Source organism: Pogona vitticeps, chromosome 5 (assembly GCF_051106095.1).
Source record: "Pogona vitticeps strain Pit_001003342236 chromosome 5, PviZW2.1, whole genome shotgun sequence".
In the NCBI taxonomy this organism is placed as follows: Eukaryota; Metazoa; Chordata; class Lepidosauria; order Squamata; family Agamidae; genus Pogona; species Pogona vitticeps.
Window position 1 is genome coordinate 181,537,013 of NC_135787.1, and position 27,049 is coordinate 181,564,061.

General features: G+C 41.0%; 1 protein-coding gene across 23 annotated transcripts in view; it reads left to right on the forward strand.

The window, feature by feature from the left end:
• CALD1 (caldesmon 1) overlaps positions 1-27,049 on the forward strand; it is a 210,657-nt gene that overhangs the window by 115,588 nt on the left and 68,020 nt on the right. The gene's annotated exons all lie outside the window — the stretch shown is intronic.

Genomic DNA, 27,049 nt, shown 5'->3' on the forward strand with positions numbered 1-27,049 from the left:
ACAGGCTACTTTTAAATGTAAGACAGACTGGATAATAAGATGGTCTTTTCTCTGTGTTGAAATAATAAGAAGTAACTCTCTGGCAAGCCTTTATGGGGATGGTATTCCACAATGAGGGACGTGGTGGTGCTGTGGGTTAAATCGCAGAAGCCTCTGTGCTTCAAGGTCAGAAGACCAGCTGTTGTAAGATCGAATCCAGGCGACGGAGTGAGCTCCCGTTGCTTGTCCCAGCTCCTCCCAACCTAGCAGTTCGAAAGCATGTTAATGCGAGTAGATAAATAGGTACCACCACGGTGGGAAGGTCACAGCATTCCGTGTCTAGTTGCGCCGGCTCTACAGACAAACACTGGCACTGTGGCTTGGAAACAGGGATGAGCACCACCCCCTAGAGTCAGGCACAACTGGATTAAATGTCAAGGGGAAACTTTACCTATTCCACAATGAGGTTGCTACCAGCTATTTGTTCTTCTTCTTTTGTCAAGTTGCCTCTGACGTATGGCAACCCTATGAATGAAAGATCTCCAACAAGTCCTTTCCTCAATAGCCCTTTTCAGCTCTTGCAATCTTAAACCTTTGGCTTCCTTAGGGAGTCAATCCAACTTGTATTTGGTCTTCCTCTTTTCCTGCTGCCTTCAACCTTTCCCAAAATTATTGACTTTTCCAGAGAATTTTGCCTAATGATGTCCCCAAAGTAGAACAGCCTCGGTTTCATCATGTTTTGCCGTCCAGTTCATACTTGACTTGATCTAGGACTCATTTGTTAATCTTTCTGGTAGCCCAGAGTATCTGCAAAGCTCTTCTCCAGCATTATGCTTCAAACAAAACATTATTTTTCATGTCATCTTTCTTTACTGTTCAGCTTTTACCTATACATAGTGATTGAGAATGAAGACAGGAGGGCCTGGCGTGCTCTGGTCCATGGGGTCACGAAGAGTCAGACACAACTAAACAACTAAACAACAACAAAGTGACTGAGAATACAGTTGTGTGCTTGATCTTGATCTTGGTCTCCAGTGACACATCCTTATACTTGATATTTTCTAATGCTTCTAATTTCTTCATAGCTGCGATTCTGAGTCTCAGTCTTCTGATTTCTTGGCTACAGTTTCCATTTAGATTGAGGACTGAACCGAGATATGCAAAATATGCCACTATTTCAGTTTCTTCATTATCAGTGTCAAAGTTGTTTAGTTCTTCTGTAGTCATGATTTTTATCTTCTTAATGTTCAGCTGCAGTCCTGCTTTGGCACTTTCTCCTTATACTGTATTTTCACTGCAAATCATTGCAAGCAGTTACTGCTTTTCTGCCAGTAAGATGATGTCATCTCCATATCTTAAATTATTGATGTTTCAATTTGCAGAGTGTGGAGATTTTTTGTGGTTTAAAAACTCCTAGTTATGCAGTGAAAAGATTTAGGGACCTGCACAGCAGAATTAGCTTCCAGTCTCCCCACAGTAGACTACCCCCAGTTGTTCTTTCTCCTCAACTGGCACTTAATGTCTCAGTAATTCATTCAGAGACACTTGTAAGATAAAGAATAAAAAGTTCCATTTTACTCATAGTTCTTTATTGAAAAAAAAACCAAATAGCATTCTGTAGAAAAATAATGGCTGGTTGCATGAACAGAGCTTAACTGATTAACTAGCTTCACAGCCTGCTTGCTCTGTCTTCAGAGTGACTGGAAAAAGGCAGGAAAATAATTCTTAGGTAGAGAGGCATGGCTTTCTTCAAAATCTGAGGTTAACACAGTTAAGGGCTTTGCTGCAGTGCACAAAGCACAGATTCATCTTTTACCTCAGTTCTTTAGTACGCTTCAGTAGCCAGTGGATATTTGCAGTATTGGGGAGGGGGACAACTGTTATTGAAGCCTTAATATAAAATAATTTCATACAACAGCTGTCTGTCTAAGCCAGGAGGCGGAAGCCTCAACAAACCTGGGGATCAAATATTTGTCTCCAGTACCCACCTCAGGTGCCAGGTATCTAAAAATCACAAAAAAATCACTGAAAATAGGAAGGGGGGGAATGCTAGGACACACATGACCTCCATAATTGATGCTTCCAGGAGCCAAAACTCTAGTGTCTCCTTCTAGTATATGGGACTGGGGCTACTGAGGGATTCTGGGCAGACCTGGGGAGCCCCTAAAAAATCCACAATCCTATCAACCTCCTGACTTGTGAGGACTGTTCCCTAAGAAATATCCTAAAATCAAATGCAGAAATAAGTACATACCTTTGAAGAAAAATAGTAGAATGTTAGGGTGAGCCTCTTTGGACTCATGCAGAATTCTTTCGTTTAACCCCCACTCTGCTGAAGGCATTAGAATGAGGAACTAAGAGATGATGATGATGATGATGATGACGACGACGACGACGACGACGACGATGATAATAATAATAATAATAATAATAATAATAATAATAATAATAATAATAATAATAATAATAATAATAATAATAATAATAATAATAATAATAATAATAATAGGTCAATATATCAAATGTTATTTATTTAAGAGATCTTTACCCTGCCTTTCTCTTAAAAAGGGACCCAAGATGGTTTGCATAATTAAAAACACATTTTGTTGTTGTTTAGTCATTAAGTTTTGTCTGACTCTTCATGACTCCATGGACCAAAGCACGCCAGGCCCTCCTGTCTTTCACTGTCAAAAAACACACCACATTATTAAAAGCTTAAACAGTAAATTATTCCAATATTAAAGAAAACAGATATAGAAGCAAGAAAATATAGACTGTTTATTGTCAAGCAATACAGGAAGGTAATGATTTCTAGCTTGTTTAGAGGCTGTGTAGGTATGGGATTTGGTGGCTCATTTTTATACTCTTTGCTAAAGAGTTTAAAAGTGGCAAAAATTAGCCTGGGGTGAGGTCAGAGACAGGAAAAGTTGATTTACAAATCTTAATAATCCCAGGCAGTATAGATAGTGGTCATAGTGGATTGTATGTTCCCTGATTTGTAAGGGGGGGAGCAATAACTTTCCTGAGTTCTGGTTGAGATGATAGGATGTAGCTCCATAGAATGAAGCCATTGTACCTTGTGGCACCTTAGTGTCTGGGCAGAGTTATGGAACCAAATGCATGCACATAACAGTCTCTGTCTCCGATAGTCATGTGACCCATGTCTCACCTGTGCTGCTGAGGAATGTCACTACCAGTTTCCTTTGTTGTCTATTTGTTACTGGTTTGTTTGTTTGTTTGTTTTCATTATGTATTGATTTTCATGGTTTGAGGGCTAGGAAGGGAGGGAGAGGAAGGAAGGAAGGAACGAATGAACGAACTAATTAACTCACTCACTCACTCACTCCAATCCCAACACTGCAGTATAGTATGGTCAAGACAATTCTTGGACTTCTCTATTTTCCCCCCATCTCTTCAAGCTCAGGAATTGCCCCCTCAAGCTCATTCTTAAGAAAAGATTCTGCTGGAGCCAAAAATATACCCATTTTTAACTTTTCAGTGGTGCAATGATGGAATTGCCATCCTTGCTTTTGGATTTAACTGGTTATCACTTCCTTGTTTAATAGCAAGAATAAATATTCTAGGTTTTTTTGTTATATTTTTAGTGTTGTTTCCATGCGTTTTTGGCAACTAAATGTTCATTTCAGTGTAGCAAGATAATGATACTGCGGTCTGTCCCTGAAAATTCTGTCTTAGTGGCAAACTCTGCTCAGACTCATATTTAGGGAAGCCACTAAAATATCTTTTTCTAGTTGTTGGATTTTTTCAGCCCTCACAGTAATCTGTACTAGCCAGTTAATGGGCAGAATCATGCACCTTTGTCTTTGAGTGGTGCATATTGCAGGCCTTGTGACACGGCCGCCTCTTCTGGTCTCTGTTAGTGGGAACATTCCAGAGATTCTGCCAGTGAGCTGTCACTACAATGTCTTAATAAGGCAGCAGCATGTAGCTGTAAAATGGATGAGTGTTGCCTTTGCTAAATACTGAATGTCTGTGGACTCCATTTATGGTGAGGTTTGCAAACCCGGTATTCCATTGAAGGTCAACAATACAGATAACAGAGCATTTCTTATTGCACGGCACGGTCAATCCTGATTGTAGGTATCATCTCTTTGAACAAAGCCACATAGAGTTATTTGGATTTCACAGAGGGACAGAGATAGGGAAGCAAAGGAACAGTCAGTAAGAAATGGTGCAATTTGTGGATGTTTAATCTGTCAGGGTGTGGAACCTACAGGGATGTTTGAGAGCTAATAGACAGATTGGAATGCAGTGATTTTTTTTCCATTTTGCATGCTTTTGAATTTTGCAATGTTATTTTTAGTTTCAAAAATGTACTGAAATGCATATCAGATTCATACCTCAGGATAAAATATGATCAGAAAAACACATTTGGTGGGAACACTATTCAAGAATACATTAATTACATATAAACGCATGCGGATTTTCTTCTAAAAAGTGACAGATTTGTGTGGAAGGTTAGGCAAAGGAATAACGCGTCATTAATAGATTGCTTTTGTTGGGAACCTCCCAGAGTGGCCTTCATAGCCAGATGTGTGGTATACAAATGAATGAAATGATGATGATGATGATGATGATGATGATGATGATGATGTCATCCAGATCATTGACATTGCAATTGCAGGGGATGCCAGAGTTGAAAATAAAGAATTGGAAAAACTAACAAAGTACGGAGACCTGGCAATTGAAACATCTTGCTTGTGGATGAAACACACTTCAGTGGCCTCCATATTCATTGGGGCTTTGGAAACAATATCAAGAAATTTCACACAGTACTATAAGCAGTTGCAGATCTCAGAAATCATACCCTCAGAGCTACAAAAAAAACAGCAATATTAGGAACAGCATACATACTGCATTGATATTTAACAGATACTTAGGTTTTTGGTTAAAACTTGTATCTGTTATATAATACCAATCAATGTTTTTATAATTTTGACTGTTCCTGGTGTTGTTATTAAAACACCTAGTGTTTTTGAACAACAACAACAACAACAACAAAAATCTGTTCTGTTAGCCCCTTGTGTGTTATTCGGCTTCTTCAGAAATATATGGCTCTTTGTGAATTATTGTTTAAGCAGTGGACACCAACCTCAAAGAAATGGATGCACCTACTACTACTACTACTACTACTACTACTACTACTATTACTACTACTACTGTCTTATGGTGACTCTTTTAAGGTAAAGAGTACGCAGTAGTTTTCAAACTTTGGGTTCTCAAATGTTCTTGGAATGCAACTCCCATAAATCCTGGCCAGCACTGCAAGTGCTGAAGGCTTCTGGAAATTGCAATCCAAGAACTTCTGGGGACCCCAGTTTGAGAACCACTGCTCTAGGTAAAGAGGGCTCAGAATGGTTTACCCTTTCCTTCTTCTAGACCAGTGGTTCCCAACCTTAGTTAACCCTGGTGTTCTTGGACTGCAATTCCCAGAAGCCTTCACCACTAGCTGTGCTGGCCAGGGTTTCTGGGAGTTGCAGTCCGAGATTATTGGGGTTACCCAAGGTTGGGGACCACTGCTTCAGAGGCATCCTGGGACTGTGTGGACTTGCCCAAAGCCACATAGGCTGGCTCTTCTGGGAAACTGGGGACTGGAGAATTGAACTCCCAACCGTTGGCTCTTTAGCCAGAAACCTAACTCACTGAGTTATCTAGCCAGTTTTTTTTTAAATATTTAAACAGAACACATCAATTTCTTCTCTTCCTGAACAAATTTGTCTTTTCACTGTCTGTATGTGGGAGGATGCTCCCAGATGCCTTTGACTTGTGCATCTCAACATAGTTAAGTGAGGACCAAAGGCAAAAATAGTTGCCTAAGATGCAGGAAATGGAAGAGGCAACATCATCTCTTCCAAGATGAATTAGTTCAATTTGCTTATTTAGGATGTATAGCCAACTCATTTCCTTACTTCATTCATCCTTAGCCCAGTGAACTAGGTCACCATTCTTTTCGTTTTAATGATGGGGGAATTGAGACCCTGGAGGTAGTGAATCACAGAAGGCCACCCAGTAGTAAGTCTATAGCAGAGCTAGAAGTTAAACTTCCATTAATTTAAAATGTTGATTCTTTTGCTTCCTCCAAGGAGCTTCTGTACTCTTTCCCTCTGTTTTATATTTTAGTAACCTAGTCTGGAGACTAAGCTCTTCATTCCACCATTTGATTGATCAGCAAGGGGATATCTTGAACACTCACAAAATCTTCAGAAAAAAATTATGATCACATTTCTAAAGTGTATGCAATTTATCTGAATCATATGGATATTTTAAGATTACTTGCACAGAACATTTAGATGTGTGTGCTTAAAGTGTCTGTTGAGGTTTTGCTGAACGGGATCCTGGTTATGTTATATAAGGCAGTGAACAACAGAGTAGGAGACAGAGAAAGGAACGATAGAAAGATCATTAAAAAAAAAAATAGTTTCCCTGTTGAAGACTACGCATAAAGGGGACCAAAATACTGCAGAAAACAGCACCAGTATATCACCACCTGATGATTATTTGCAGTCCTATGGCCATTTAAACTGACTGAAAATAGTGCAATCCATGATGTGTGAGTAGATCGGACACATCATGAGATGATGTATGTGAGGAGGGTAAGGCTCATTGCAGGCCATGGGCAGCTGTGGGGTATTTTCAGATAACTATCTGTATATGACTGCTTATACTTTCTGATACAAGAAATAATATAGTCCTCACTGTGGCTTATGTCTATTTTATGCTACGAGCTTGCATGGAAGGTAAGAAGACAATTATATTTTAGAATTCATGGGTTCATTGAGGCTTTCTTCCTTAGTTTTTTGTTGTTCAGTCGTTAAGTCGTGTCCGACTCTTCGTGACCCCATGGACCAGAGCACGCCAGGCCCCCCTGTCCTCCACTGCCTCCCAGAGTTGGGTCAAATTCATGTTGGTCACTTCGATGACACTGTCCAGCCATCTCGTCCTCTGTCGTCCCCTTCTCCTCTTGCCTTCACACTTTCCTAACATCAAGGTCTTTTCCAGGGAGTCTCCTCTTCTCATGAGATGGCCAAAGTATTGGAGCCTGAATTTCAGGATCTGTCCTTCCAGTGAGCACTCAGGGTTGATTTCCTTTAGAATTGATAGGTTTGTTCTCCTTGCAGTCCAGAGGACTCCTCCAGCACCACAATTCAAAAGTATCAATTCTTCGGCAGTCAGCCTTCTTTATGGTCCAGCTCTCACTTCCATACATCGCTACTGGAAAAACCATAGCTTTGACTATGCGGACCTTTGTCGGCAAGATGATGTCTCTGCTTTTTAAGATGCTGTCAAGGTTTGTCATAATTTTCCTCCCAAGAAGCAGGTGTCTTTTGATTTCTTGGCTGCTTTCACCATCTGCAGTGATCATGGAGCCCAAGAAAGTAAAATCTGTCACTACCTCCATATCTTCCCCTCCTATTTACCAGGCGGTGATGCGGCCAGTGGCCATGATCTTAGGGTTTTTTTATGTTGAGCTTCAGATTGTTTTTTGCACTCTCCTTTTTCGCCCTCATTAAGAGGTTCTTTAATTCCTCCTCACTTTCTGCCATCGGAGTGGTATTGTCTGCATATCTGAGGTTGTTGATATTTCTTCCGGCAATCTTAATTCCGGCTTGGGAATCTTCCAGTCCAGCCTTTCGCATGATGTATTCTGCATATAAGTTAAATAAGCAGGGAGACAATATACAGCCTTGTCATACTCCTTTCCCAATTTTGAACCAATCAGTTGAACCAATCAGTTGTTCCTTAGTTTAGGGCACTTGTTAATATTGCATCTCACAGTGGTAGTAGGGTCAAATATGGAATGAAGAAGAATTTTTAAAAAATGGAAGGGAGATGACCAGTCAATGGTTTTTGAGTTGCTGGTGTTTTTTGTGCATGATGCCTACTATAGTATATCACATATACTTATTTAGGAATGTGAATCCTTGATTGTCCCATTTTCATATACTGTACAAGAATGAGAAATTACAAAAACCGTCTGTTTGTCTGGAAAAGAGTGAGATATTTTCTGTCAAGACTTTTTGTATTTGCAAGTAGAGTAGGAATGCAAATAGTGTGAGTCATGAAGAGAACACATCATGTGTAAAACTGATACCTCCTGCTTTGTTTGTTGGACTTTTAAGAATAAGAAACATTGGATGCATAATTTGCATCTTTTTGAACGATCATACAATTCTGTCCTTGGTGTGTATCTGTGCTTTACAGCAATGTTGCACAAAGACATTTTATGCAAAGTAGGGTCATTGTGGGAGGGAAAATCTAGTCTCAAGCACTAGAGACAAGGCACCTGGCAAGGTTTAAAAATTTCTGGTCCTCTTGTCTTGTTGTGTTGAAGCAACCTAACCAGATGAAAACAAGGAATTTAGCAAATATCCATCTCATCATTGTTGGTTCTTATGTCAAAATAACAGGTATTCTTCAAGATTTGAATAAAAGGCAGTGCATTGAGCCACCCATTATTTCAATGAGCTCTGTCTTTTTTAGAAAAAGCCCTTTAAAAAAGCCCTGACAAGAAGGAGTTGAAGTTTGGCAAGCGTGCTGTACCATAAACGATTTGAGGCACGCATGTGATTTGCTTATCTTAACAGGAGGACAATCGTAAAACAGCTTGGATGCGTTTTTGGAGGGAAGTTAGTTGACATTTACTACTTTTGTCTGGGGCATGTCAAGGTCACCCTTTCTGTCCTTGACAGCCCGTTTCTGGAAGATGAGTCTCTTCTCAGCAACCCTCATCAGGCAAACAGAGTGTGATTTCATTTTGACAAGCCACCTTTTCATCTGGCCATGCCTCACTTTCATGGGAAGAGAGATGCCCAGAAGGGAATATGGCCAGTGGCAAGGGAGGAGGTGGTGCCAAAGGGTGGAACTATGCTTACCTTTCATTGCTAGGGCTCTCTTCACAGATGGATGCTTCCCAAGGAGTTTCAGACCTATTAAGCCCTCTCTGACCTCCAGACTCACCAACCCTTTTACTAGTCCCTACTCATAAGCTCTTATTAGTACCTCACTTTGAAGATCTTGGTAGTTACTGGCATTTAAATCATTTAGTGAGTTGAGAGAAGTACCGCCTGATGATTGCTGCAAATTGTTATAAGATATAAGAACAAGCCAAGCTATATTTTTTTCTCATCATCTGTCCATCTACACGATTATGGTTTATTTGGAGGCTCAAGGTATCTTGTGCAAACAGGCATATTATAGATTGAGTGGCTCTTCTTGTGCTTCTTATCGCCCTTCTTCTGGGTCACCACCTTCTTCGAGCCCTTCTTGGGCACTGGAGCTGACTTGACCTCATCTTCTCTCAATAGCAAGGAAGCATATGGTATTCCATCTATATCCTCTGCTTTCAGTGTCTTGTGTTCCCTGGAAGAGAGCATTGCGGTGGAAGCTGTAGGATTATTGTCTATCCGTTATTGAAATTGGTTTTGACAGCTCAGTGGGTCTCAGCTGAATATGTATGGCCTTAAATGACTTCATATTATTCATAACTGTCTTCCTTTATAGACTGGGAAACTGACACCAATTTATCAGTTAAGGAGTTGATAGCTAATATAATGCAGTGATAAGCTTGGCATCTTGGAAATTCTCATCCTGGTCCCCATTGAGCCATGACATTTTCTGGGTGACTCGGTGCCTGTCAGTCTCTGTAAATATGACCTGCCACATAGGGTTCTTGTTAGGCTAGAGAGGGGGAAATCATCCTTTGAGCAGATTGGAAGAAGGCAAAACATACAAATGGATATATAATAAACAATTTACTGATGTTTTTAAAGGTGCAAAGATAGCAGAGTGTTGATTTCCTGGATTCAGGGACACTGCATCCACTGGAGAATACTGACTTTTCTTGAAACCCTCAGGCACATAATGTAAGGAGATAAAGAGGATAGGAGAATCTGAGGAATGTACAGCAGGAAGTGGTGCAAGGCATGGACTGGCTTGTTTATTTGCTCTTTTGCCTCTTTGCTAACATTTCCATTAGCAAAAGAATAGACCAAACTCAGATGATAATTCAACAGGCCACGATGTGTGTAACACACCAGACTGAATTCAGCCCACCGGCCACATCCTGACAGATGCTACCAGGACTTTTCCCCTCAGCTCTGTGGAAGGGAAAAACCAGGGCCTGTATGGAGCCCTGGTGGCCTCCATCTCATACTGTTGAGCTGCATCCAACTTCCTGGGTCATGCACTATGAAGATTTGTAATAATGTGAAGGCAATTGGCAAGTTCTCTTTTCCCTGGCTTATTTTCAGTGCAGTGTAGGGAGTATAACAGATGACTGGCCATGTGAAATTGGGAAGAAGGTGTCTCAGTGGCAATGCTGGAAGAAGGAACTGACATCTGTCCAACGAGTCCAGTAAGAGAATGAAGATCAGATGTTCAAACCCTGTTGACCTACCATGGGTAGAACTGGATGTTGCTCTAGTATCCAGTGAAAGCCTTGCTTGTGCCCCTTGACTAAAGATCCAAAGGCTCTGATTGACTTGTGAGTGTTAGTACAGTATGTTACACTACTAGTGTGGTCCTGAGAAGCCTCCCCTCTACTTTGGTTCATGTGGAATGTATTAAGCCACCAGTTAGATTTTTATCTTAAGCCAACTAATTCTGCTGTATGAATTTACTTCTTCCCTCTGAAGAAATATGAAGCAGGTCAACAACACCCACTAAAAACAAATTATTTATTTACCCATTCATGTTATACTCACATGGATGGGAGAATAGAAGAATGGAGCTTAATACTGCCTGGATGCAAGAAATACAGCTTTTGGGTAGACTGAGTTATAGTTTTCTTTAATGTGCCTACTATTGCACTGTTGAGTCAATTCTAATTTTTGAGGGTTTTCCAGGTAGAAAGTACCTAGAAGTGGTTTCCTATTCCCTTCTTCTGGGGACATCCTGGCACTGCACAGGACTTGCTCAAGGCGACACAGGCTGGGTCCTCTGGGAATGCACAGTGGAGAACTGAATCCCCAACCTCTGACTTTGCAGCCAGATACCTAACTCAGTGAGTTTATCATGCTGCCCTTTCATCGCTCCCCCCCACACCAGAAAGACCACTGTTAACAACTGTTAAGGACCCATGACAGACCCATGACAATGGTGTAGAAGGACTGCAGAAATTTGTCCTTCTAATTAGCCTATTCAGATAGGGGGGAGAGTGAAACCAGCATAGAGGATGTATCAGGGATCTCCTACCAACTCTCCTCAGACTGAAGGAGCTACTTCAACCTAACAGGAAAGAAGACAAGTTGCCATGACTCAACGTCCAGATAACTTCACCTGGATGACTGAGAATCTTGAACGAGCAATACTGTAGTTTTCTTTACACATGTTTTTAAAAAGCCAGCGTGATGGAGTGGAAACTAGAGAATTGGAAATGAGAAACTAGATTGTAGCTAGGCCATGGAGCCTTGTAGCTTGGCTGTTCTCCAGGTGAGTGAAATGTAGGTGTGTGTAGATGTGTGTAGGTGTAGGTTTGTGGGTTGGTACTCTCAGAATTCTGCCTGGGGAATTCTCAGAGAATTCTGGAAGTTGAGGTAAAAACAAGAACAATGAATGGCACATTCTTACTTGTACAAAGGTGTTTGCATGTGTGTTGTGTTTGCTCCAGGCCTTGCCTGCCCTATCCCCTTTGATATGGCAAAGATCTAGAAGGCATACAAAGGTCCCCCATGGCATCGCTAGGAACTGTTCTCTGCCCTCAAGTATTGACCTGGAAATGTCAGCCAGCTCCACAGCCAGCCAGCCCCACAGTCTATCCCCCATGCCCTTCCACTCCCTCCCTTAGTCGCTGCTGTCATCCAATGCTGGCGCCATCCATCACTGCCCACTGCGGTGGCCTCCGCATCCATGGCCTGCTGTAAGGGACACTGGCTGCCTTTTGCAAAGATGGTGGCTGTGGCTTCTCTTAGGGTAGGGAAGCTTCAGCTGCCATCTTTGCAAAGGGCAGCCCGGATTCCCGTAAGGCAAGCCATAGCAGCAAAGGCCATTGCAGGAAGTTTAATCCACAATGGCTATACTTTGGAAATGTTTCTGCCTCAGTCAGGCTTAACATTTCTAGGAGCAGTGCATTGGTCATGAACTCTAGAGAGGTTACTGGGCCAAGCTGGGGTGGGGGCTGTCACCCCAGAATTAGGTATGGGCCTTCCACTTCTACCACAAGTTCTTCATGAATGAACCTTAAATGTATTCATGAACTGTATGACTGCAAAGGCTATTTTTAAAATATCACAAGGGCTAATATTCTAATATTTTGCTAATATTTTAATAAAGTACTGTTGCATGCTAACAACACATGAAACAGGTTATCTGCTTCTTATCTCATAATGTGATCCTTGTTCTGTAGTCTTTCCCATAATAATCCAAGCTCTAACTCAACCCTGGGAGTCCAGTCCACATTTTGGTCTGAATGGAACTCAAACCCATTGACTGATGAAGCTCCCACTGGGTTGGAGATAAAGAGGCCACAATTGTCCTCATGCTGTTCCAAGGATTGTTACCAAAAATGGATGGGAAGAGGGACTCTTTACCAAAGACCATTGGAGGAAGGGGATTGGTTATATTAGTTTGTTCCACCCAAATCAGCTAAAAAGTTTTGTAGCACTTTAAAGACTAGTACATTTTATTTGGCATGAGTAATGGACTGTAGCCTGTTTCATCAGCTATACTGTATCTGATGAAGTGGGCTGCAGTCTATCACAGCTTATACCAAATAAAACTTTGTCAGGTTCCACAATACTCTTTTGCTGTTTTTGTATGAAAGTCCCAGGTTCAATTTCTTACATGCTTAGATTAGACATGGGGAGGAATAAAAAAGCGAATTGCAATATTTGTTTAAAATTGCTGATTCATTAAATACTGCATTTGTCCCTTCGTATTTGTAAGTTCTAGAGACCCCAACAAATACAAAAGGATGAATATTGCCCCATTTTTATTCATCCCCATAGGAAGAGAGAGAAGGCTAGTGTTCCCTCTTTGCATATGGCTTTCCCACTCTGCCTATGGGCCCGCCGATCTGCTGATTGGCAGGCCCATAGGCGGCCAGCCAGCCAGCCCCACAGTCTGTCCCCCACACCCTTCCCCTCCCTTCCTTAGTCGCTGCTGCCATCCAACACCGGTGCCATCCATCACAGCCCACTGTGGTGGCCTCTGCAGCCACGGCCTGCTGTAAGGGACATTGGTTGCCCTTTGTAAAGATGGTGGCTGTGGCTTCTTTTAGGGCAGGGAAGCTTCAGCCACCATCTTTGCAAAGGGCAGCCTGGATTTCCTTAGCCTGCCTTAAAGGAATCTGGGCTGTCCTTTGCAAAGATGGCGGCTGCAACTTCTTTTAGGCAGGGAAGCTGCAGTTGCCCTTTTTGCCAAAGGCAGTGCAGATTCCCTTAAGGCAGGCCATAGCGGCAAAGGTCATTGCAGCAAGCGGTGGTAATGGTGGCTGCGTAGGCTGCAGTGGCACACAACGCGGCGGATGATGGTGAAGGCGGCACAGACTGCAGCAGCCAAGGTAGGGAGGCAACAGGAGTAGCGGAAAGGAGGCAGGGGGCAGGCTGTGGGGTTGGGGTGGGTCAGCTTGTTCTAAAAAGCCCCGACGAACCAATTTGTGTTCATGGGTAGAAAATTGGTAGTTCGTCAACCCATCTCTAGTTTAAATAAATATGAGAAAGACTATGGGAACTGCTGTCTGCCAGAGTTGGCACCACTGAGCTGAATAAACCAGTGCTTTGATTAAACGTGTAAGCAGCTTTCTTTCTAGATCTGAAGGAGATGCTTGGAGATGGTCAGCAGGACTTCTGAATGAAAGAGGGGAAAGCTGTTTCAACTACTTTGGGGACTGATATTGTTTATGGTCAGTTGATCAAGAGATAGACTAAGCAGTTCTTGCAGCCTTGTACAGCTCCTGTAAGTGCTTCAAAAATCATTGACATAAGCTATCCAAACACCTATAAATAGTGCATATTTAAGGCCCAGGGTATATTTCAAGCAAAAGTATTTTTAACCACACACATTGTTTAGAGTTGGAAATTCTTCTCTAATTCTCTGTTTTCCATTCTCAGTGTGGTTGGCTTACCCCCACACATCTACTCTCCAGTTTGTGTGTGTACGGTCTAAGATAATAGAAGATCTGCCTGGGAACCTGATTTGAGGATGTGTGTTTTTCTTTGTATGTGTATATAAAATTATTCTAGGTTTGTTAATCTGGGGCTTTCTCACCTCTATGGGAATTCAGTACATATCAGAGGGCTATCTGTCAACAAGATACCTTGCAAATACTGATACTGTCTAATGGATGCTTTATTTTCGCAGCGTATGGAACATCAAGCAAACACACCTCTTAGAATAATAGTGACCAGCCTATTTTACACTCCCACAGAAAATATGCTATTATCCCTTTTTCCTTCCCTTTGGTATCTTTTTTTGTGAACCAACGTTTGGGTTAAATATTTTCAGCAGTACTTGCATTCTAAACCAAAAAGCATGCATGCAAATACTAGGATGTGGCTCCTGAGATTTTTACGTAAGGCTCTGAATAATGTAGATCCTAGCCATATTTATGATTGAGTTGCTAAAGATTTGGGGGAAATGTTTGTGGAGGAAAGTTCTGGTTCTCTATGGAAAGTATGGATAAGACCTCAGAGCCCTTTGCACCAATATAAGGGCACAGGAAGAGGAAGCATCCATTCCCATGACTGGCAGGCAGTATGAAGCCTTTGCATTTGTAGGGCCTGGAATAAATACTAATATTCTGTAGTCAACAGAGCAGTATCTCCCCTATTTGAAGCTCCAGATTTTTCAGAGCCCTTGTGCTAGAGAATCTAAGGTTTCATGTTCAGAAATCTCTGCTTTTGTTACGTCTTATCAATTTGCTTCTGACTTACCGTGACCCTATGAAGTAATGACTTCCAAAAGGTTCTGTCATTAACAATCCTGATCAGAGATCTCGAGGTTAAAAATAATTCAAGTCGTGGGTAATGTGAAAGCCATCCTCCTGAAATCCTGAAGAGCTGCTGCCAGACAGATATAGCAAAAAGAGGATGATAAAGCAGGTTGATCTGTTGTAAGCTAGTTTCTTATTCAACCATCAAATATGTATAGTTCTTGGTGTATTGGCCAGAATCCTATTGGTGTTTGTGTAAGGTTTGCATAGCTTGCTGTGGCTAATTGGCAAGGTGTTTTGGTTCATATCTCTGTTGTGCAAACAAGTACATGATCAGACATGCAACCGAGACATAGCAAGACACCTCACCAGTAAGCCACAGTTGGCCTTGGCATGTTATGCTAAATTACATAAAGCTGTAATTAGGAGTGGCAAATTGTGTACACCAATACGAATGTTGCTATTGATAATTTAAAAGGTAAAGCAAAGGAAAACGTGTTGCTTACATACCACCCTGTAGCGCTTAAAGCACTCTCTGGGCAGTTTACAAGTTAATTATGCAGACTACACGTGCCCCGTCCCCAGCGAGCTGGGTACTAATTTTATTGACCTCGGAAGGAAAGAAGGCTGAGTCAGCCTTGAGCCGGCTACCTGGGATTGAACCCCCGGTCGTGAGCACTGTTTTGGCTGTAGTATAGCAGGTTTTTAACCACTGCACCACGAGGTAACAAGGTTATATAGAGTAAGTAAATATAACTGCTGTTTCAATTTTTGGCCTCATGGTTGGTGCCTGCAAATAATCAATAACAGAGGCATACAGTCAGCCTTAACATTATGCCATTGGGAATTAGCTGCAAAGGAAGCATTAATTTCCCCTTCCTGTTTTTGAAAAACTTTAAGTAAGGAACTTTATGTATGTTGCATACAAGTGTCGGAGAACATAGCTAGAGAACCCTGAATTACAAATATTCTGTCAATCTGTAAAAGGCCTGCAGAGTTTATTTCCCTTGACGGATGGGGTGGCTCTCATTAGCAGTCCAGTTCATACTAGGCTGAGGTCACATACATTGTAGTGGAAGATACATTCAGAAAGATTATGGCATCTGCATATATCTAGTCATATAGAGATGTACTCTATTACAGAGTTAGTTTCCAATCTACTCCAGGCGCTGCGAAAAGAATCGTCTACTGAACTACAGTTTTATAAAAAAAAATTTGTTTGAATCGTATTCCCATATGTGTATAAATATCATCAGGCTTACTGATAGTTTGAAGATTCCTCCAAGACAGAAGTGTTGTCTGCATATTTGAGCAGTGGTACATTGGACAATGCACCATGTAGACATCCGGATTGCAGTTTTTTTAATAGGAGGATTATTTATTTGATTTATACCCCGCCCATCTGCTTATAAGACCATTCTAGGAAGGCACCACTCCTGCTGTGAGTTGATTCTGCACCAGACTGCTGTCACATCCACTACACCCACTCCCTTTTCAACTGGAGGCAGGCTAAGGCTAATAGTTTTTAGTAGACCAGAGTTGGCATTAGTATCACTTGGTTTAAAATAATAACAGATGGATTTCTCTGTTTCACTGCCTATGATTATCATGTTTGTTCTGTTCTGTTTCTTGATGCATTAGCATTTTTTAAAAAAAACTCCAACATTTATATGCATCATTATGCATGTGACGTGTGTAATTTCACCTTCCATGCATGACCTTTATTTTGCCTGTGTCATTCCATAATGTATGCCTTTCTGCATGCTGATTTCCTTAAAGCATACATTTTTGTTATTGGGAAAACTCCATCACAAATGTTTAAAAAGTGCAGAAATCAAAGGATAATTGTATTCCTATTTGCTTACTAATCTTGGAAGTGTGAATTCATATTAAAATGCAAACAAACTCATTTTTTCCCTAATTCTGAACTTTATTCTTATGAAAACTTCCCAGATTTTGGAGAGTTGTTTGAAGTCCTCAGGTTGTGTGCTCCCAAGTTTTCTTATGCATACTATGATGCAATTCTGGTAGTCAAACTTTGCTTTTTAATGTCCAATGAGGTTCAAAAAGTTATGGAAGCTGCTATATCCTACCACCAAAAAGAAGAAAAGGACCCTTGAAGAAAAGCTTTGCAAGGAAATTAATTTTAATTTTTCCATTGGCTTTTGAAATGAAAGAAAGTATTATCTCCTGTCTTCAATTAACTTTGTTAATGATTCCCAGACCCTTACAGTATGTGTGGTGGTATTTAATTAAATCAGAGGAGACATGATTTGAACAAGACTTTAGTTTCACTTTGAAAGTTATTAAATAAACTGATATGGTTTTGTTCCACTAAGATTCCTGGGAGCATCCGGTTAAATTTTAATCATCTGCAGCTAGTCAAATAGTGGTACTTCCAAAAAAACCTGAGGATAATAAATAGATATTTTTTAAAAGATGGTATGTAAGATCTTATCTGGACATGGAAGGAATCCCAATCCCAAAGAAGCACAGTGCCAAAGAATGCTCCAACTACTGTACAATTGCACTCATTTCACACGCTAGCAAGGTTATGCTCAAAATCCTCCAAGGTAGGCTTCAGCAGTATGTGGACTGAGAACTCCCAGAAGTACAAACTGGATTTCAAAGGGGCAGAGGAACTAGAGACGAAATGGCTAACATGCACTGGATTATGGAGAAAGCCAGAGAGTTCCAGAAAAACATCTACTTCTGCTTTGTTGACTAGCCTTTGACTGTGTCAACCACAGCAAACTATGGCAAGTTCTTAAAGAAATGGGAGTGCCTGCCCACCTTATCTATCTGCTGATAAATCTATATGTGCAACAGGAAGAAACAGTGAGAACTGGATATGGAACAACTGATTGGTTCAAAATAGGGAAAGGAGTATGACAAGGCTGTACAGTGGTGCCTCGCCTAATGATGTTAATTGGTTCCCAAAAAAACATCGCTATGGGAAAACATCGCTAAGCGAAACACCATTTCCCATAGGAATGCATTGAAAACCGGATAATCCGTTCCAATAGGAACGGATTACCGTCCTTAAGCGAAAATCGCCATAGGAAACATTGCTAAGCGAAACGCAGTTCCCCCATTGGAATGCATTGAATAGGTTTCAGTGCATTTCAATGGTTTTGACAGGTCCGTTTTCGCTATTTTTAAAGTGTCTTAAAATGTTCAAAAACTGTTTAAAATGCTTGGAATTGTTAGTGCACCCTGTAAAACCTTTGCAAACTTAATTTGGCTTAGTTCTGAGTCTTTGTTAATTTTTGGTGAATTTCCCCCCCCCCATTGGAATGCATTGAACTGTAGGTTTGACAGCGAAAACGGACATCGTTAAGCGAAACAGGGGGATCTAAACTGTCATCTCTAAGCGAAGCAAGGTCCCGAACATCGCTATGCGAAATTTCCCCATTGGAAACATCGCTAAACAGAGCGCAAGATCGCTCCAAAAACTTCATCGCTAAGCGAATACATCGTTAAACGAGGCAATCACTAAGCGAGGCACCACTGTATATTGTCTCCCTTCTTATTTAACTTATATGCAGAATACATCATGCGAAAGGCTGCACTGGAGGAATCCCAAGCTGGAATTAAGATTGCCAGAAGAAATATCAACAACCTCCAATATGCAGACGATACCACTCTGATGGCAGAAAGTGAGGAGGAATTAAGGAACCGCTTAATGAGGGTGAAAGAGGAGAGTGCAAAAAATGGTCTGAAGCTCAACATCAAAAAAACTAAGATCATGGCCACTGGTCCCATCACCTCCTGGCAAATAGAAGGGGAAGATATGGAGGCAATGACAGATTTTACTTTCTTGGGCTCCATGACCACTGCAGATGGTGAAAGCAGCCACGAAATTAAAAGACACTTGCTTCTTGGGAGAAAGCGACGACAAACCTAGACAATATCTTAAAAAGCAGAGACATCATCTTGCCGTCAAAGGTCTGCATAGTCAAAGCTATGGTTTTTCCAGTAGCGATGTATGGAAGTGAGAGCTGGACCATAAAGAAGGCTGACCGCCGAAGAATTTATGCTTTTCAATTTTATTGCTGGAGGAGGCTCTTGAGAGTCCCCTGAATTGCAAAGAGAACAAACCTATCCATTCTGAAGGAAATCAACCCTGAGTGCTCACTGAAAGGACAGATCCTGAAGCTGAGGCTGCAATACTCTGGCCATCTCATGAGAAGAGGAGACTCCCTGGAAAAGACCCTGATGTTGGGAAAGTGTGAAGGCAAGAGGAGAAGGGGATGACAGAGGATGAGATGGTTGGACAGTGTCATTGAAGTGATCAACATGACTTTGACCCAACTCCGGGAGGCAGTGGAAGACAGGAGGGCCTGGCATGCTCTGGTCCATGAGGTCACAAAGAGTCGGACACAACTTAATGACTAAACAACAAGAAGATCTTATCTAGAGTCTTTAAACCTGGTACAGTATACATTTGAATGGAGAATACGCTTCCATCCAACTAAATGGAGCTAATGATAGGCTGCAAAGGTAATGTCTTGTGTCAGGCATGTGCTTAGATTCTAATGACAAAATGGTAGCAGGACATGGAATGAATATGGACAACGACTCTGTTATTATGGAACCATCACTTCACTGACTCATGAGTGTTCAGCAGTTTCCAAACTATCTGCTCTCAAGGTACCATTTCTACCTGGAGTTGGTAGCTGAAGAATCTTCTGTTTTTGCTAAGCAATTTTTATCCGACTGCAGAAAATTCTGGGTACGTTCTAATGGTATTTGTCTGGTTCTGATTAGTAAGGAGTTGTTAGCCTGGTTTTCCTTGTGACACATTCTCCTTTCAGACCTCAGTCACAAGAGGGGAATGGATTGAATTACTCTGAGCTCATTTCTTCATTCCACAGGCTCTGCCCTCTCTTCCCTGATGCCTTCCCTAAGCAGATCTGGCTCTACGGTTAGGCAGAGTGAAGCAGTTGCTTCATGAAAGGACAGCAGATTGTTAATTATTGCTCTTAGTTATCATGTTTTTACTTTTAGATGAAGGCAGAGGACTTGTGGAATTTTATGCCCCCAGTGTTAAAAGAACTTGACAGGCTATAGGAACCATGTGGCTTGACTTATGCCAAAGTGCATTAACATCACATCAGTTGTTTAGTTAAGGGACTGAAAGAAGAACGTGGAGGAGTGGTTAAGGCAGCCGTTCCAGTATATTATACCAAGCTTAGAGGTAGATATCAGCGAAAGAATGGTAGAAGTGGAAGGCTGTCTAGTCCAGCCAATTGCTTTGTTTTGCCCCTGTCACTGGGCAAAGCAAAGCAGTTGTTTCAGGTAGCTGACTTGAAGTGCAGCAAATCATCAGCTATTTCATATATTGGTGAGAATCCTAGTTGTAACGCCAGAGTGCTGTGCTGTTGTGAAGCAACCTCTGGCTTAGAGTTACATAATCCATAGGCCACCCTTTTGGAATCAATGGACCTTAACCTTGTGCAAGGGGGTAGTGAATACCCCCTTGATCAATCAGTATTTTAGCATTTTATGTGTATTGGTCCATTGCATACTTGAAAAAGAGTAATAGGATTCTAGCCATTGCTTGTACTGTACTGCCAGAGACAAGGAGAGATACTTGTAAGGCATTTCTTCTTCAGGTTCCAATCTAACTTGACTAGTATTGGACACAATGGACCTTAACTTTGAGGGTGGGGTACCATTTTCTGCTCTTCCTCAGGTGGAAGAATGTCTTTAGAGAACCCCCTCACTATTGGAGGTGTGCAATATTTGTGTCAAGTCATCATGCTGCCTAGGGAATTCTGGGAGTTGTAGTCTAAAAGCACAAATGGACATAATTCTGTCCACTATTGTCACCCTCTCAGATAGGGGACCACCCAATCTATGCTTAAAACAGCTGCTAAATTGTCTTGTGTCACTTTGTGTGTGCAAACAGATGGACATACACACACACACGCACAGAGAGAGAGAGAGAGAGAGAGAGAGAGAGAGACCCGTTTAGTTGTCCTTGGTGACTTGTGTTGTCAATATTACATGATAAGGAGAATATATTAATAGTGCCCAGGAAACCTGGATTGCCATGCGTCAAAAGCAAGCTGAAATCTAGTTACTTTTTCTTTGTCTTACTATACCTCTTATTTCCAAATTTTACTTCTCTAGCTGCATATTTAGTAAATGTTAAGAGTGAGACATCTAAGTTTACTGTTAAACCAAAAGTTGGCTGTAACTGGTTAGTATGATGAGGAGTTGACTCAGATGCCAAAGTGATGAAGTTACCCAAGTGGCAAAATGAACAAATCTGAATTTCACAGACTGTTCAAAATGCTGTATTGCAATTCATCCTAGTGAACAAAGAGCAGGCATGAGGGAAAAAGCCAGTTGATTTCGGCTTTCTTCAGTTCTTTTAACATTTTGGATGTCTTCACTGAAATAATATATTTCCAGAAGCAAAATGCATTCCCTCCTCTCCATACTCAGTTGGCTAACAAAATATCCATTTCACTAGTGTATCTTTAAAAATGATATATTTTTCCTGTGTGCGAACTTCATAATAATAAAAGATAAATGTCCACTCCAACAGATATACTGGAGCTCTCTGTGTCGGTAAGTTTCACAGGCGGGCAAACCATATATCTACATTGGTTGCTGAAGCTGGAACTAGACATCATGGAGGACATAACTCTACTGTGAAAATTAGCAAAAACCTGGATCTTTTGCTTCCTTCCTGATTATCTCAAGCAGTACAAAGTTTATCTTGCTTTTCCTACAGGAGATTTGGGGGACAATCTGGTGTCTGATGGAAGAGAGTAACCCTGTGGTATGTCTGGCCACCCTATAAGGGCTATCATTCATAGAACACTGCTTATGGCCTTTAGGAACAGAATGTAACTGGCTGATGTTACCATCTTAAAGATTTGTGGTCAGAAATGATCATAAAGATTGAAAATGTACTGTGCTTTCTTTACTTGATGGCTTTGGCTTGACCCTTTTAAAACTAGTATCCACAACGTACTAATATGGCTCCACTGCAGGAGGAAAGTTATGCGGACTACATTTTCCACTTGAGTTGTCTGAAGGCTTGGAAGAGTAACTGATTCACGCCTCTACCGTCCCCCTCCCGCATTGCCCCCTGATATTACTGGGAAATCATTGTTCAAGATCCCGCTACTCCACCAAAGCACTTAAAACACATCAAGGAAATACTTCAGTGGACGTAATCTTCCTTTTATCACTTTGATAAAATGTTATGTTCCTTTTGGTGCTGGATTTTGCATCATTTTGCACAGTGCTGACACAGAAGCCAGTGTTAGGAAATATGGTTTTCTCATCAAGTTTCCGTTCACAGCAAGAGAAGGGCCTGAAATCACATCTTGCTACTCTGATATTATGAAGAACTGCCAGAAAGGTGGGGTGGGGGTTAAAAATACAGAATACTCCACTCTGGAAATCTGTAGAGGAGTGTTCTGAGATAAGAGGGATTCATTATATTCTGTGGAGCTGTCATGTTTTAGAAGAAGGACCACTTCTTTAAAAAGAATGGGTACATAGCAGTTCGACTTCCTCAAGAAGACAGTTTAACATTATGTACCAAAAATTAAGAGTCTAAATTCTAATTCTTTGTGCTGTTTAACTCCTCAGTTTATTTGTGTGCATATGAAGCATTTCCCAATAAAGTAATCAATAGGAACAAAGAAAGCTTAAGAACCATTTATTATAAGACATAATAAAGGGACCTTAGAACAATTAATGCAGCAGTAGCACATAAAAAAAATCAGGTGATCTATTCCAAAAGGACACACACAAACCAAAAAACCCAGGTGATCCATTCTCAAACAAAGTTTTGATATGGTGGCAGAAGGCAGTGTGGTTTAATGAACTTCCTTGGGACAACCACTGTATGGAATTGGTATCAGCACTGAGAAGATGCTACCCCCAAATCTGAAAAGCCTGACACACGTAATAGGACTTATCTAGATAACCAGGGGAAATCGAGAGGCTTATATGACATCTAAACACTGAGATACATATGCAGTGACACTTCCCAAAGCGAGGAAGAACGTATAGAACAAAATATATCAAGGATCTCAGTGAACACACTAAAATGTAGTATGTTTCCTGCCAGGCAGAAGTGGCCCATAATATTAGGCTGCACTGTAGTGTAAATTGCTTGTTGGATCTCCCATAGTCCAGAACCCCTTTCCAAAGGAGACTAGTTGGCCCCTCCTCCAACAGGTTAAATGCTAGTATTTCCAGTTGTATAATTCTATGGTCATAATTTTTATTGGTTTTTATCTGTGGTGAGCTGCATTGAGTCCTAGTCTTGGGATAAAGGTAGGTTATACATCAAACAAACAAACCAGCACTGTAGGCCCATGGGCACCGGCATTGGTCGGGAGAAAAATAAATCAACCAATTTTTTTTGGTCAGTTTTGGCTGTCATGTGAATTTGGCAGCTAGGATGAATGTAAAGCCAAGAATACAGTTATTACAGTAGGGGGAAAAGAGGACATGGTGGAAGGGACTTTTGATAGGTTCTCCAATGAGTTATTGTAAGTAAATCCACAGACATTGTTAACCTTCAGTTGTTGTGGTGGTTTTAAATAACCTGCATTTCTGTGCTCATTGTACACCTGAGGTGGTACAGCCATTATAGAGAACTTCTTGGTTTGGCAGAAATTACCTTCTATCAAGCAAGCTGGAGAAGAGGAGTGGATAGAGGTAACTCACTTCTCCTTCTTCTACTGGCCTGCTGTGTTTAAGTGCTGACTGTGGAGGAAGGAACTTTTCAGAGGCATCTTGCAGAACAAAATGCTGGACCAGTAAACTGTTGCCCTCAATTAGCATGATTCTTCTTCCATTCTTAGGCTCTTATTTTGCTCTGGACCCAGCATGGAATTCAAACTCCATGATTCGCTTTGCATGTACCGTGCACTTACAAAGTCTATTCATTGTAACTTGGGCTTTTCCCGTACATGTCTTGCATTTCAGCAGGCTATATTTTGTGATTGTTCAGTGAAAGATAAACAGGCTTAATTTGCAGTTCTGATTGCTAAGGCCTGTATCTCTGAGGAAATGGCATTGTGGGGTAAAAGCAGTCTAATCTCAGTGAATGTGTATTTCCCCTGTTACATGGTTAGATCCCATATCGACTTGTGGAGGAGGAAGAGTGAACTCTGCTAACCTTACTCACGTGAGTTCCTTGCTCCTGATGGCTGGCAAAAAATTGGTAAATACAAGGCTGCTTTATAGAGTATACCTATATATATATATTAGCCTTTTGTTTCTGTCCATGGAGTTTTCTTGGCAAAGATACTGGAGTGGCTTGCCATTTCCTGCTGCAGGTGGATCATGTTTAGTAAGAAGTCTCCACTATGACCTGTCCGTCTTGGGTGTTCCTGCACGACATAGCCCATAGCTTCTCTGAATTACTCAAGCCCCTTCGCCACGACAAGGCAGCAATCCGTGAAGGGGAAGACTCCCTGGAAAAGACCCTGATGATGGGAAAGTGTGAAGGCAAGAGGAGAAGGGGACGACAGAGGATGAGATGGTTGGACAGTGTCATTGAAGTGACCAACATGACTTTGACCCAACTCCAGGAGGCAGTGGAAGACAGGAGGGCCTGGCGTGCTCTGGTCCATGGGGTCACAAAGAGTCGGACACAACTTAATGACTAAACAACAAGAAGATCTTATCTAGAGTCTTTAAACCTGGTACAGTATACATTTGAATGGAGAATACGCTTCCATCCAACTAAATGGAGCTAATGATAGGAGGGCCTGGTGTGCTCTGGTCCACGGGGTTACAAAGAGTCAGACACAATTTAACGACTAAACAACAATATATTTTTTTACTTCACAAGACAGGGAGCTGCCAGCAGGGACTAAATTTTATATAAAATATCATGGGTGGTTAAATATTCCTCTTCTTCACTCTGACCAGACAGACAGCTTTCCACCTCTACATATCGTTTTGAAAAAACGGAAAAGAGGAGAGGGGGAAAATGGCTGCAGATTTAATCATGGATGTTCCAATGTAATTTGCAGTCTGGCCAATGAATTAAATCTAAATTAAATATGATCACATTGCTTTCTATTGCTTTTTATGCCCAGCAGTATCTTGGAGGTGCTTGACACTGCCATTGCTGCCCTAGTCCTGTTTACTAAAGTAGGCAAAATCAGCGGCTGCTTGAAATGAAAAGGAAAAGTACTCATTTAAACAAAAGCATTTGGACAGGATTTGATGGTGATCCCTGGGTTAGCACTGGAGGCCTTAAAGACAAATTTCCTACTTGTTCTACAACAAATTGGAAGTAATTTATGGCATTCCTTACTCTTCCAGATAGTGAAGAGTTAATAGTATTCTTTAAACAATGAGCAGATGTTAATGTCATTATGCTGGATTTTTAACAACAAACACATTTCTTTTTCCTGCACAACGCCAATAGATTTTGACAAATTACTGTTTTCCGGGATATGGTATACAGGAAGATTTTTTTTTTAAAGGTTGGGGAGTCTGGCATCTTTCATATAAGGCAATCATATTTGTAAAAGTTTCCTTAACATCCATTTGCAATTTTATTAGAAGGGTGAATATCTTCGTTGGGGCCAAGATATTTGACGAACTGTCTCCCCCTATATGTCCTTACCTCAAATCTCAAATCCTCGGCAGAAGCAGTGCTGGCATGCTTCTCATCATCCCAAGAGAATAAGTGTTTGGGTACACGAGAGAGGGCATTCCGTGCAATAGGAACCAAGTGTGGGATTCCTTCCTGAGGGAAAGTAGAATGGCTCCATTTCCATTCAACTTCTGACAGGCAGCAAAAACTGTATTACATAATACATAATATATAGGAACAACAACCTCAACCACCTCAGATGTTGCATTTATATTCTGTACCTTTCCTCTCTACCCAGTCAAAATGCATTGGGGTTGAGTCACTAACATAAATCATTTGATTGTGTCTTGAAAATATGTACCAAATTTCATTCTAGCGACTTCACGTTCAGGATGTGACAGTCATAAAAGCATGCCAATCAAAGCAAAGACTTTGATCAGCTATTAGGTTGGAAGATAAATGAAACCTATGCTGCACTATTTGGTGTGATCAGGTCTTGTTGTCCTGATCCAAAGATAGTATAATCCATTCACAGATCTTCATATAGATTTAGGAATGTAGGGAGGTGACAAGTACCTGCTACATTTCTTTGTTCCCATTGAATTTCACAGCATTCCTTGATGACAAAGTGCTCATTCCTGGGAGATTTACCAGGTGGGGTGATCAAGTGAGATGACCTATCCCCCAGCGCTAATTTTTTTTTAATGTAAGAAAATCATGTTTTATTGCATAAAGTACGTACTGTATAAGGATTCTTCTCAAATTTCTCCTTGCCCCATGAGAGGAGCAATGTTTTATGTTGATGACACTGAGTTAGACATTTGAGGCCAATTGTGTATCAGTTTACACAAATGAGTAAAATCTGCATGGCTGCTTCCTTGTTTGGGTTTTTAAGAATGAAAAGCAGTGGATGGATTGTTCATTTCTTTTAAAACCATCAGTTGAGTCATCTACTGTATTTTCTCTCTCTCTCTGTGTGTGCTTTGCTTCTTAAAGGAAAAGAACATTCTATTTATGTATAAACTAACAACGCATTTTATGCAGACGGAGTATCTTCCACAGATTGTGTATCCTGTGCAATTTGCATAAACTAATGACGTATAATTGTTACTGCCTTGTTGGTCAGAATATTGGATGGATGGCTTGCGTCCTTTTACACAGCCAATCTTTTCCTCTTCCTTGTTTCTTAGATGGAAAGGATGCTTGATTTACAGAGTGCTACAGGAATTATTATGTGAAAACTGTAAAACAGTACTGTATTGTCTCTCACTTGCTGTAGTGAGAAGAAATTTTCTTCCTTACCTAACATATCTTTTATGATCTAGCCAGCACTGGAGATAAAAGAAAACAATAAGAAAACAATGAACAGATAAACAGAACAATTACAAAAGAGCCAGGGTTTTATTTGAATGCCTCAGGTGGCTCTTTGAGATGTTCAGTGCCTGGATACTGTCCCGCAGAACATGAAATATCAGTGACAAAGATGCTCTGCTTTTTCATACATTAGTTGTTTGTATGGATAGCAACTCTAGATGGAGGTGCTTGCTTTGCAGACATTTGGGCATTGAACAGAACTGTATCAAATG